Consider the following 10,531-nt stretch of genomic DNA (forward strand, 5'->3'; position numbering starts at 1 on the left):
CGAATTGCGAAATGCCAAGTCAACGCGGGTCCAAATCTCAAGTGCTTTAGCATTTATTCTATTGCTGTCAATAAAGCCATAGCACTTAGCTGTTGAGCACACACCAACTAACTTGCGGCCACTACCGCCATATCTCTTTCATCACTTCTTTCCTACCACCAAGGGGTTACACGAGTCACGACAAAACCCTGAGTAATTGATCATGATTTCTCTAGAACGCCCTAACTGAAAAATTTAAATAAGAAACTAAAAAGTAAAGAAAATTTCATTAAAATTTGTTTTTCTCTTTAAATAACCTAAACTTATAAAGGTAATCATAAACCTCATCCAGGTGCTGCAAGCAAACCAGAAAATTTGCTCGCTTATGATTACCACTAATACTTTATCATATTTTCATAGCGAGCGGTTAACGACAAATCGCTTTATGGTGTACAATTTCTTTTTCGTTTCTTTTTTATTTTTCTTAGAATAATTTTTCTCAATTAAAAAGAGCTTAAGGCTTAAAAATTTTAGGTTTTCAAAGTTTTCCATAAGAAGAACCTCTGCCAACAAACTTTCTTCAATGAAAATGTCATTTATTCATGAGTCAAGTGCGAGCATATGTATGCATTTACGTATAAAACACATACGATAACAACAAGGCAGCGAAATCGAGATAAATCTTTTTGTGGCTACGATATCATGACTTTAGGGCGCTTTTCGTAACGTTCATTAACCAAAACACTAAAAATTTGGCAAATCTACAGACCATCTGCAGAGTACGTTTAAAGAGTATTCTACAAAGAATGCTCAATCACAACACATTTCACACTGGAACTCCCGATATTTTCTATAAGAGGATATGCATTCTTCTCAATTCATACACCGAACATTGTTTTAAGGATATATTAAATTTGTGCGAATGCATAAAATACTCAGAAGAACTAGACATAGCCGTACGCTACTCTATGGGCTAGAGGATTCCTCGAATTAACCCAATTCTATCGTCGCTCTAAATGCACCATGTGTTCCAAAAATTCGGATTATTCCGCTCCTGATGATATCCAAAGTATTTGTTAGCGGATTATTCCGTAACGGCTTAAAGATGCCAAGCGACCATGGCGACTGTGTTCCAATTTGTTTTAAATTTCTGAGAAAGAATTGTTATTTTAATTATAACTTTTTTATTTGCTTAATAACTTCAATTCAATAAGTATTATAAACAAAAGCTAGATTCTTTTCTATGAAAATAAATAAAAGCTATATTCTTTTACGTCAGAAAAAATATAAGTTAGATTACTTCAAAAGCTCAGAAAAGTTCTCCACGTATTCATCCTGCTGTACGAAATTTTTAATTGAAAAAGAAGCCATAAGGGTCCATGCTTTAGTTCACCAGGTAAATGCCTTCACTATGCATATATTATTATTTCATCATCTTTTCTTCTTTATAAAAAAATAATTGCCAAAAATATGTTTTTAATTTTTTAATTATTACTGTGATGTTTTCCCTCAGTACACTCTTGCATTATTGTTTCCCTTTAAACAGCCGAAACTGTTTCGTACAAAATTACACTGAAGGACTAAACATTTTAAAATTATTTTATGTTTTCAAATATTTCCTTGTTAATACATTAGTAAAACTGGGACCGCGCCCCACCACGCTACAGCTATTCATGTAACGACTTCTCAAAATAGGGAAATGGTTAAAACAGTGATCCGATCCGAACCTTTTTCAATAACGTTCCTCCTTGGGCACAGCAAAGCCAAAGCAGTGAGTCAAAATTCATCAAAAGATCTAAAAACTTGGAGTCTGTAGTTGGAAAAAAAAAAAAAAAACAAGAGGATTAGGTGGAAAAACGAAAAGAAAGACAGATGGATAGACAAGCTTAGATCGATTCAGAATCTGTTCCGAAAGCGATCGACATAATAAAAGGTGAGTATATCTGAAGGCCTTCTGGATGCAGTATGCACCCGCACAAACGTGTTAGAATATAACCCAGTACCGCAAGTTGTGTAGCGAATAAACATCCGAAATTTTTTACTCACCTTTTAGTTGTCTATTATTACAATGTACTTTCTATTCAATATTTTCGCAGTTATTTGTATTAATTAAAATTGTAAAAGTTAATAGTGAATACCTCCATATTGTGAATAGTGAATATCTTCAAAAAAAACAAGAAAAAAAAAGAAAAATATAAAATTACATTTTATTTTTTAAGATTTTTTAAATTAAAATTATTAACTTTTTTTAGAAAATTTTTATTTAGTCGATGCTTGTTTCCAATTTTACTTGTTAATTACTTTCGAAATTTTTTGCATTAAAACTTAATTTTCTGTCAGAAAAACTTGATAGACGGAAACGACGTTATCTTGTCTTCAAAGTACAACGTTTCCACACTAAAAACAAACTTTATTGAAAGTACGAAAAAGTAAAAATGTTTTGGTTAAAATTTTCTTTTTAACTTCTATTAAAATAAGGGCCAAAAATTTCTTGCCTTAGTTAACGAGATATACATAAAAGAAACTAAAAGTGAAAGCATCAATAAGTCCTCTGTGAAAACTTGTAATATGCTCTTTTTCTTTTCTATGGTATGAAGGTAAATGCTGCAATTTTTTCTTCATAGTCGTTTTTAATAGGGATCGGGGAAAAGCTTTGTTTCATATCTTTAGGGAGAAGGTTTTTTAACGTCACTACTAGAAGTAGATCAGTTTCTTCAAACGCGAATGAATACACTCACCGTGTACGGTCCTATGAGCACACAATACCTTGCTGTCTTGAAACAAATGAATCTATATTAGAACGATACTTACTTACGATACTACGCTTCTGTACAAAAAGTGCAATTAAGTTAAAAAGAAAATTACTATTCAACGAAGCTGCCTGTTTGAATTGTTCATTGAAAATTCAGATATAATTCGTGTAAGTTTCTACGTTATTAGCTTGACCTTGGGCATGAATTGCAATCAACTTCAACATCTTCAAAGAGTGATCTAATGTGCGTTTCTTGACTCAACCGGGCAAACTTCAGGTTTTGCCTACAATAAATTTTTTATATTTTCAAGAATTTCTTATGCTTCGCTGTTAATCGAACAAGACTATTGTAAAAAGAATAATCCCACGAGTATTTTTCCAGGAGCGGTTTAATGGTTCACTTAGTCTTTCAAAAGTAGATATGTCAAAAAATTAAAATAAATATGAAGACCTAACTTTAAAATAAGTAACTGAGTAAAAATAGAGCTCTATATCAAAAACTTTCCTAAAATAGCAAAATGTTCGAAAAATATAGCAATGGGCTGGGCGGAAGGCTTACAAATCAAGTTAATTGGAACAATAAAACGATCAATTCTTGAATCAGGAAAGCAATGAATTAAAATTTTCGCAACTCATCATGCCAGCAACGAGTTTTGATCCAGGGAACCAATTAAACAATCAATGAAAATATTCATGCCAACGGACAGAAAGACGAACGATTTAACAAAAAAATCATTTGGGTTATAATTGCCAATAAATTGTGTGATATGGGGTCCCATAAATAGACCGGTTTGATCCAAATTCTCAAATTACTGCTGGAAATTAATCTTCATTTTCGCCCCATTAAGATTTTGTTTTTCACACGAACGGTTATGTGGAAGACGATTAAGAAAATTTGGCGAATTTATTCAAATTTTTAACGTCAGTTTAGCACGCCAAAATGACAAATATTACTCAATAATCTTGTTTGCAGCGATTTCCAAAATTGCAATTTTTTTTCATAAAACGACGTTTTCAAAGTAAGACATTGTGGTTGTAAAAACCTGGTCCTAGCCAATTAATTCACTTTCAAAATTATTCATTCTTAGGTTAAGGCAGTTCAGTGTGTTAAATTTGTCGAGGTAACTTAAAAATTTGAAGGTTGTAGAAAAAATTAAATGAGTAGACAGCCTCGAAACCGACGTACAAATAGGCAGACAATTTTACCTTAGTTCAGAAAATGATTCTGAACCGATCGGTACAATGAAACGAGATTCTATCGTAAGTTCCTTTGGGTTTTACATATATCTGGAAAAACTTAACATACCCTGATTTAAAGTAAAATTTACATATGTAATCAGCATAAGGAAAAAAAATACAAGTGCCTCGACGATGATGATTCGAAAGATCTATAATTCAATTCTTTGCTGATAACACCGAAATGTTGTAATGTTGTAATGTAATTACAATCTAAGAAAGTAGCCTAAGCCTCCAAGGAAAAAAACAATTAGAAAATTTTATGTTATTAAACATAAAAAAGGTTTTTGTAAAATTAATTATGTATTAACAAAAAAAAGGAGATTTACATTATGAAGGAAAGTACGCGCGAGCATAAATTATGCAAAAAGCATTCAAAACAAAAAAGAAGTAATGTATACGGCTATCGTCGGCACTTTACCTGTTTGTGTAATAACTTGCGTATAATATTTAAATGAACAATGGAGACAAAATCCAGTCACTTGACTTGTTGATCGCAAGTCCCATTGTATATATTGTATATCGTATATATTTCAAAAATTATTTATACTTGGTTCAAATTATAAGGAACTCGCATATTAGCTTGTGTGCTAACTTCTTTACAATATTTCCGCCTTGACCCTAGTCTGACAAGATTAATATGAAGAAATTTGGAACTTAATCTCCTTCTTCCTGGACAGTGTTTTGACATCGTAATCATTTATTTAATTAAGTGGAGAGACGAACGGCTTTAAATTAATTCTGTTATTCTTTCTAATCAGTAACATATGTATGCCTTATGCTTTCTTTTTTGTGCTTCACAGACGTGGCCGAAATTTAATATCCTCCCCGTGGTGAATGTAAAAAATTTCCCTCCAAACTTATAATAGACAACAAAGCTTTAAGTGCATTTACTTTAAAGACGTGTATACTGTTACCAAATCAAAGGTCGACAAAAAGGTCGGCATAGCGAATTCAAACACTGCTCCCACGGGACCTTTAATTCGGAAGCTGTATACAGTTTTAAGCAAAGGAAGTTGAGAAAAAAGAAAAACAAATACCTTCATAATCGCTTTTGTGTTATCAATTGGCTTATTTAACCTTATGAAGGATTATATTTTCTACATATTTTCTTTCAACGTACTGCAGACATTTAGTGTCCTTATTACGGCGTTGAGCAACATGTTGCTCTTGATTCATACATTTACTCAAGGGTGTTGAATAACTATTACTCTCATTCTATTGCTCTCTTTCTTTCTCTCTATTTTTCTTCCGCTAGGGCAAGTGGTGGATTTCTGTTGAATTCACATGGGTTGTTGCATTAGTTTTTTTATTTCACTTTTTTTTTGTTTTTTTTTCTTGTTATTGTTGGCAGTTTGCGCATATACATACAATCGTGTAAAAGCCACGTTTTACACAATATTTCGTTCAGTCTGCACAGGATTTCGTTGTAAACGTACGCAAATCAAGAATTTTTAATTGCACTAAAATTTTTCAATAGAAAATTAAATTCAAGCCAACATTTTCCTGAACAGAAAAGTATTTAAATTAGTTTTAAACTAAATATATATATCAAAAAAATCAAAATATTTTGTTTAACAAAAAAAGAAAAATTATCTTTTTTATTACAGAAAATAACCAGGAAAAGTGCAGTGAAATTTACAATTTTTTTAAATCAAAGAGGAATTATACATTTAAAATAAAAAAAGAAACAAAAAAAATTTTTTTTAATTAATTATAAAGTTTAATAAAATATTTAAAAATACTTTGTAAGTACGAATTATTTTAACTTTTATATGAAAAGTAAAATTCTGGTTAAAGCAATCTCGTTTTTTTAATTGAATTTTTAGTTTCATGTAATTTTTTTTGCTTTGTTTTAATTCCTACTTTTTCTTGTGATATGTTTATATCACATTATATGTTTAAGGAAACTTTCCTTTTATATTTCCTAAAAACATTTAACATTTCTCAAATATTTTCAAAATGATTTAATAAATTCTTTCTAAATACAGAAAAGTTAATTTCATAACTTTTTCAATTTTTTGCACAAATATTGTCATTATTATATAATCATAATACATAGCATGGTATCATTATTAAAAGTCACCTAAAATCTTACGTAACTAGGCCAGCAAAACTGGATTTATAGAATTATTGACGCTTGCTTTTGCAAGTTTTTCAACTATGATCATTGTTTTTTTTTTTTTTTAATTCTCCGAACATCTTAAACTCCTTTTGAAAATATTTTCTTAAGAAATCTATTAAATAAACGCATGTATATAGTAGTCAGACAACACACCGTATAAGTAAGATGTAGATAATATTAAAAGTATAATAAAAAAATATTCGAATAGCATGACTTTAAGCTATTTCTTTATCTACTGGGTTTAGTTATATAAGTAAACATCCGGAGATATTTAATATCGTAATTTTATATATATACTTCTATAATTTGTGGTAACTAACAATTCTGTCGAAATATATTTTCTTCCTTTCGTATCTACGCTATTGAAATTCTCAGAGGGGCAAAAATGGTTATAGAAAATTAAAACTTAATGCGTAGTTTTGTTGGTATTTCGAAGATTTTGTTTAGAAATATATACGACTTATCAAAAGGAGGCGTTGGTCGAAAGGTGCTTCGATCCGAACCACGTTTGTTCTTAAGTTGGGGTATCAAACTTCATCAATGTATGTCAATAATTTCTACCTGCCGGTTGAACACACACATACGTGGAACAACATTGGACGAACAAATAAATAGAAAGACAAGCATAGATCGGCGTGATAAGGGATTTGTCTATCTATCTTAATTGTGATAAATGAAATTAAAAAATATATATAAAATAAATGATAAATATATATAAAAAGATAAATACATATAAAAAAATAATAAAATATCTGATATTAATCGCCACAAACTCGGACAAAAAAGTTTCAAAGTATTTTGCTAATTGTTGGTGTGGTATTTGGTCTAGAACCATATTCGCGTTGACCGTTTAGACGGCTCGATTTTATATGTAATAACTTATTTTTCCAATTTCTGCATTGAGTTCATACAGGATCTACAGCTTAATTTATTAGATATATGTTAACCAGGGTTTTTTTTTTATCAATTTTACAACTACAAGCATAGGAAATGAATAGTCGGACCGATGACAGAGAATTTTAAGCTAATCAAATGTATGGAATGAAAAAAATTTTCTTTTTGATAGCCTATACTTTACAAAAAACAACAGTACAGAGGAATTTCGTAAGCATACACATCGACAAAAATGCCAAACTTTATGAAGCAGATGTTGGTTTATTAATATTATTATTGCTAATATCATCTTATTGCAACAGATTCCGGGTAGCTTCTATTTTCAAGTTCTTAAAGAAAATTCAACTTTTCTTTACTCAGTTTTCTTGGCAAGCAATGTTTCTTTAAAGGTGAAAGTTTTCTTACCGTTTAAACAACAACAAAAATGGAAAGAGCTCTAAGAATTTAAAGAATAAATGTGGGACAAACCATCATTGACAATATATTGAGTTGTAAACTAAATTTTTCTTTTCATCAACTAATTTAATAAATTTAACGGACTAAACAATGGGCTTCAGCTTTATTTGCAAATTTCTAAGCTAATCATATTTGTAGCTCTCTTTGAAACTTCTTCTGCGTCAACCTTTGAACTCTGACGCTAACACGGGGTCAGTTTTAAGTCACGGAAGCTGAACGTTTCTTTGATGAATTCTTTAAATAATAATAATAAATAAAAAGTTTGCATATCGTTTCTCCTTCCATCGTCATCTTAAAAAATGAAAAAAAAACCTAACAGAAGTAAATTGCGATATGTTGCAATATTTAACGCACGTAGCGCATGTTTTTTCGTATTTCTAGGGTTATCCATGAAATATGTGTACAAATTGTGAGCTTTATATCTGCTATAGTTTAGAAGTAAAGAGTAAAATATTGTTTGTTTTTGAAATTAGAGACTCTCTCGGTTAATGGTGCGCGGCACGCATGCATTCGACTGCTTTCGCCCCTATATAATAAAATCCTGAATGCCAAATTTGAAGGCAGTATCCTTGTTCTTACAACAGAAAAAATGATTACCATAGACAGACAAATATACATTATTGCTCCAAAAAGAAATTGTTCCGATTGCTTTGAGTTTTTTGAAACTTTCATTAAGAATACGAACAAAATATTTATAATATCGTGAAAAAGTCGAATTTTTCATTTAACCAGTTAACCTCGTATAACGAAAACGCGTCATGGAAAAGGTACAACATTTTGTGCTATGACGAATAGGTATGTTATTATACGTCTATTCGTCCTTGCGGGATTTTTTCATAAAATTTTATCATTATGAATGTGTATTTAGTTTAATAAGGCATTTTGGAATGTATGTCATTATGCCAAGCCACTTCATCGCAACCTAATTCCATAATGCACATGCTCTGTGTACGTCGATTGTAATAATCATGGGTAAATTTTCGCGGCGCATTTTAAATATACATTTTTCAATAAGTCGAGACATTCACCAGTTAAAATTCATGGATACAATAAAATTATAAATTGTTTTTTGTGGTTATTGCCGTTGACATCTTCGTGCCTATTTTTGTGCCTACCTTTACGCCTACCTTTAATTTGTAAGCAATTTCATACGTTTTCTTTTCAATTCGCTAGTTTGTGCCTACGTTTGTGCCTATCTTTGATTTGTAAACACCTATGTAAAGTTATCTGTAAATGTTTTCAACAGCTGCAAGATTGCATAACACAACATTGCAACATAAAAAAATTAGTTTTTTGATATTATGACTGTGAAGTATGAGTGCCAGGATGTTATGAATCGCATTATTATCAAAAATGAGACTTGTGTCTGCACATACGATGTAGAAACAGCTGACCAATCGAGCGAATATCGTATAGGAGAGAGAAAAAACACGCCGGAGTCGCTTAAAACTCAAAGTCGTGTTGATAAATATCCTTAATTACTTTTTTGGACGGCTCAAACTATTAAGAACGAACATTATAAAAGTGATGCTATGAAGACAATGAACGCAATGCTAAAATTCATGTATGTACGCACATATTGCCTGCCCTCATTTTCGATTCATTGGATTTTCTGTCTCATTTCGATTCTCTTTTTCTCTTTCCTACAATCTCTTTTGTTAACAAAAAAAAATTTAATTATTTAACGCGTTAAGGAATTAGTAACAGATGAACGTTTGTACTGAATGATAAGTGGTTTTCCACTTAATTGGATATTTTGATCAAAGTATAGCTTTGTAATAATTAGTGGCTTCTCTAAATTTAGTTGAACTCAGCAAGAGCTTAATTTAAAAGCAATACACATGATAAGTATATATGAGTTAGTAATTCAATTTTCTTATAGGCTTTGTGTGTAAAGCAATTTCATTTCTGAATACGGGATCATAAGGAGTTTGGGAAAAACAAAATAATACGAACCAATTACTTAATGTAATAACATTTCATGTGATTTCCTAATGAATATTTTGCTTTATTAATTTATTCTTTAATGGTATTTGAGAACAGAAAAGGACGACAGTGAATGTTTTCAGTTTAGAAAGGATAATAACTTTGAGGGCGTCAAGGATGAAAAGTGAGAACTTATGAGCAATTTTGCAGATAAACTGAAAGGTTATGTTATATATTTTAAGCATTTTCGATATACAATGATGTTTGCTTAATATTTAACCAGAAACGTAAAATATTTTTCTAATGATTTTCATAAATATTGGTTTCTGTAGACTATACTACCTGCAGAATAAGAGTATATTAAGTTTATATCGTATGTATGCAACACCCAGAAGGACTTGAGAAAGGCGCAGCTTTTATTATACCGATCGATTAGAAATTATTTCTAGAACCGATCTAAGCTAGTTTATCCGTCTCCCTGTCTAGTTTTTTTTATCTTCAAGATATAAGCCGCAATTTTTGAGATATTTTGGTAAAGTTTGGTACACTCAAGTGAAGGGAATGTATATCGAGGAAAAAAATATGCAATTAATTATTCAAAGAACAATTATCTCTCATGTATGATTTGAACTATTACATCCTATAATAGTCATGTCAGAGTATATTAACTGGCTTTATGACCGGTCATAATCATAAGATAAATCAATACCATTTCTTCTCACAATTATTGTAATTTTTTTCAAATTGTATTGCAACTTAGTGGACACTCCCTATTGCGACCTATAATGATCTATTGTACTCATTGTAAAGTTTTCATACAACGCAGTGATGTCAAGCCATGAAAAAAAAAGCTTGCGCTTAAGTCAACTTTATTGCGTCTGTGCGTCCTTCCATCTAATGTTCTTTCATGTATTTGTTTTGCTCAACATATAAGTCGAATTTTTCGAGATATATTCATGAAATTTATTTTTACACTCATTTTTTTCGCTAACAATGCTAAAAATGGGTTACATTTGATCATCGTTACAACCATTCACACGTATTTTCACACATAAGCGCTTGACGAAGACGGCGGCGGTGTCTGTCTTATTCGACTATAGCTTGTTTTTCAAAAGATAAGACAGCTACTAAATAATATTTAAAATTTGCTAACATTCTTTGCC

The 10,531-nt window shown here is 30.8% G+C and overlaps 1 long non-coding RNA gene across 1 annotated transcript; it reads left to right on the plus strand.

Moving 5' to 3' along the window:
* The first annotated feature begins 5,388 nt into the window (after window positions 1–5,388).
* On the plus strand, window positions 5,389–5,641 carry LOC119642108. The gene is made up of 2 exons (XR_005247952.1): window positions 5,389–5,485; window positions 5,578–5,641. It is a non-coding gene; the product is annotated as an uncharacterized LOC119642108 (long non-coding RNA).
* The last annotated feature ends 4,890 nt before the right edge of the window (window positions 5,642–10,531 follow it).

The sequence above is a fragment of the Glossina fuscipes genome, unplaced genomic scaffold (assembly GCF_014805625.2).
Source record: "Glossina fuscipes isolate IAEA_lab_2018 unplaced genomic scaffold, Yale_Gfus_2 214, whole genome shotgun sequence".
In the NCBI taxonomy this organism is placed as follows: domain Eukaryota; kingdom Metazoa; phylum Arthropoda; class Insecta; order Diptera; family Glossinidae; genus Glossina; species Glossina fuscipes.